Consider the following 3914-nt stretch of genomic DNA (forward strand, 5'->3'; position numbering starts at 1 on the left):
GTTTCTCATAGAAATCGGCCATGATCAAGACAAGTATGAGCTGGGTTGTGACAATCAAAGCGCAATCCATCTTGCGAAGAATTCGACCTATCACTCCCGCACTAAGCACATTGATATGAGGTATCACTGGATCTGGGATGTGGTGGAAGGTGGAGAGCTCGAACTCGTCACAGTGCACACTGACCAAAATTGGTCCGACATGATGACAAAGCCGGTTCGAAAAAGAAAATTTGAAGATTGTTGTGAAGGAGCCGGGTTGATGCTGAAGCCGACCCATTGAAGTCAGAGGGGGAGATTTCTTGGGCTTCCTCCTTCAATGCTAAGCCCAAGCCCATTGAGGAGTTTCCTAAAAACCCTAAACCCTAGATCCCACCTCCTTTATATTCATTAGTTGTGGGTGGAGGTTAGGTTAGAGATTAAGAGAGAGATTAGAAATTTGAGAGGAAATTGTTTGAGCAAAGCTTTATGCTTTGTATTTGAGAGATCTCTAGAGAGAGTTTGAGTGAAACATCTCTAGGGAGGTTTGATTATCACTATTGTTGGAGAGGTTGAGTTAACCACCAAATTGGTGATTCGGATTATTTGTAACCATTATTTTCATAGTGGATTTTTGATCTGGACTAGGTCCCGTGGGTCTTTTACTTCTTCTTTAGAGAAGGTTTTCCCACGTTAAAACTGCTTGTGTTCTCTCTCTCTCTCTCTCTCTCTCTCCCGTTTTTCGTTTTGATTTTTCGCTGCGCTGCCTGACCTGGTGAAGTTCAGGCTGAGGTATTGCCGAGATCTGAGATCCAGGATCTCATTGACTGACTTCCGAAAAAGTCCCCTGAGCCGATCTGAGGGAACCGAGTTCCCAACAAATCGTTGCCGCCGTCGTTGGTTAATCATCGCACCGGTAAATCTAACACTTTCATCTTGCTATCAATCTCTGAACGGTACTATGGTAGAGGTATAAACATGAAGGAACAAAAAATAAAAAAGCAAACTTATTATTTGAGAATTATCTGAAATAAAAAAGAATTGTCTTACAATTTTTGAACTTTAAAAGGCTACAACATTCACACAGAACTTTGTAAATATCAACCACAAACAAAATTTTGCAATTCAGAGACATTGATTATTATGCAAATCAAATATAGTTATTTACTCAATAATTCGGTCTTCAAATATAACTACCAATGAACTTTCTGCTTTGCATTATTATTCAATATGATCCCGTCTTATTGATTCAAACGTACACAAAATTTGCTACAAAATAAAATCAATTAATATACAAGAAGAAAAAAAATTAAATGTTGTGCTGATTGTTCATTTTGTTTAGAAGAACTTTTATCTATCACAATGTGATTGTTCATTTTATTTAAATGTTTGTAATTGAAATATTTATAGTAATAAATCTAATTATCTTAATCATACAAAAACGAGTTTGTTAGACAGTAGATATAAGGGGGAAATGTGTTGGCGGGCGGGTTAGGCCGGCTCTCCGGGCCGAGCCCATTTTGCCACCTCTAATTATCAACGTTTTATATCATCATATAAAAGAAGAAGGATGAAATTTTAATTTAATTATTAAAATGTGTTGTTGGGCCGGCTCTCCGGGCCGAACCTAGTTTGTCACCTCTAACTATTAGCATTTAGTAGGTTTTTATATTTATCCACACAAAAAGGCTCTAATAGTTTCGTCTAAGTTTTTATATTTTATTTCAGTGATGAGCTTTCATTTATTACAATTAGATTTACAAAATAATAATAAATAATTATTTTTTTGCAATGATTTGTGTCGTTAGTATTTGGAATTTTATAAATTTGTATTTATAAAAATAGAAATCTGAATTAGGAATTTAATTATAAAAGAAGAATAGTGAAATTTTAAACTAATTATAAAAACATGTTGGCGGACGGGGCGGGCAGGCCCTCTGGGCCAAGCCCAGTTTGCAACCTTTAACTATCAGCATTTTATGTAAATAATTATTTTTTTGTAAGGATATGTGTCATTAGTATTTTGAATTTTACAAATTTGTATTTACAAAAATTAAAATCAGATTTAAGAATATTATTATAAAATCAGATGTTGGTACGAGCCCAGTTTGCCACCTCTAACTAGGGGTGGCAATTTGGGTTGACCCGCCCCGACCCGCCCCACCCCGCCACCAACCCGCCAAAAACGGGGCGGGGCGGGTTGACCCGCCAAAAAATATGGGTTGTAAAAATGAACCCACCCCGTTTTATGGTGGGTTGGCGGGTCAACCTACCAACCCGCCAATTAAAAAAATTTAATTAAAATTCAAAAATAAATTATATTTTATGAATTTTTTTAATATTATTTTATTTTATTTCACACTTCTCTATATTTTTTTAGTCTCAATCTTAAATGTATACTAATATTTGTCAAACATTCTTTAGAAATTTATAAATAGATAACATTTGTCATAAATAAAATTGTTATTCTTTATTTTTTCTAGAAAGTACTAAGATAAAAAAAAATTGAATATCACAAAAATTTAAGTACTAATGAAATACTACCTAATTGTAAAAAAACAATAAAAAAATAAAAAATATTAAAACCCGGCGGGTCAACCCCCCCCCCCCCCCCCCCCCCCCCCCCCGCGGCGGGTTGAACTCGTGTTGACCCACTTCTAGGTGGGACGGGTTGAGGTGGGTTGAAAATCTCAACCCAACCCGCCCCGTTTTGGCGGGTTAGCGGGTTGACACGCCGGGCTCAACCCATATTGCCACCCCTACCTCTAACTATCAGAATGCAATAGATTTTTATATTTATCCACAAAAAAGGTTCTTATAGTCATATTTAGGTTTTTATATTTTATCTTAGAGTTGGACTTTCATTTATTACAATAAGATTTAAAAAATAATAATAAATAATTATTTTTTGCAAGGATTTGTTTCGTTTGTATTTGAAATTTCACAAATTTGTATTTACAAAAATAAAAATCCGATTTAGGAATTTAATTATAAAAGAAGAAGGATGAAAATTTAATTTAATTATAAAAATGTATTGCTGGGCCGGCCCTTCGGTCCGAGCCCAGTTTGCCACCTCTAACTATTAGCATGTAATAGATTTTTATATTTATCCACAAAAAAAGCTCTTATAGTTGTGTCTAGTTTTTATATTTTATCTTAGAGATGAACTTTCATTTATTACAATCAGATTTACAAAATAATAATAAATAATTATTTTTTGCAAGGATTTGTGTCGTTATTATTTGGAATTTTTTAAATTTGTATTTACAAAAATTGAAATTTTAATTAGGAATTTAATTATAAAAAAAGAATAGTGGAATTTTAATTTAATTATAAAAACGTGTTGGTGGACGGGGCGGGAAGGCCCTTTGGGCCAAACCCAGTTTGCAACCTTTAACTATCAGCATTTTATGTAAATAATTATTTTTTTCAAGAATATATGTCATTAGTATTTTGAATTTTACAAAAATTGAAATCATATTTAGGAATTTATTTATAAAAGAAGAATGATGAAATTTTAATTTAATTATAAAAATTATTTTGTAGGCTCGCCCTCCTGACCGAGCCTAGTTTGTTTTTATATCAGCATGTAATATATTTTTATATTTATCCACACAACATTGATCTTATAGTTACATCTAGATTATAATAAATCTATATTTTTTATAGTTGTCTTTCAATCGACTCTTTGTGGTCTCTGTATTTGTGACATATATAAGAGATAAAGAGTTAAAAAATATTTGAGTTCGTACGTTTAATATTCTATCAAACACTTTATAGTTGAAGTTGAATGGGTAATAACAAAAGATCGTGCATTGGTTTAATTATATAATAATAAATATTATTAATAGGCTTAAAAAAATATTATTAATAGTCTTAACATTTTCGATGCAGAAAGTTATGGTATTATTAATAAGCTTAACAATCACCTATGCAAA

Source organism: Gastrolobium bilobum, unplaced genomic scaffold (genome assembly GCF_033153095.1).
Source record: "Gastrolobium bilobum isolate Gb01-03AN ecotype WA unplaced genomic scaffold, APGP_CSIRO_Gbil_v1 utg16185, whole genome shotgun sequence".
In the NCBI taxonomy this organism is placed as follows: Eukaryota; Viridiplantae; Streptophyta; class Magnoliopsida; order Fabales; family Fabaceae; genus Gastrolobium; species Gastrolobium bilobum.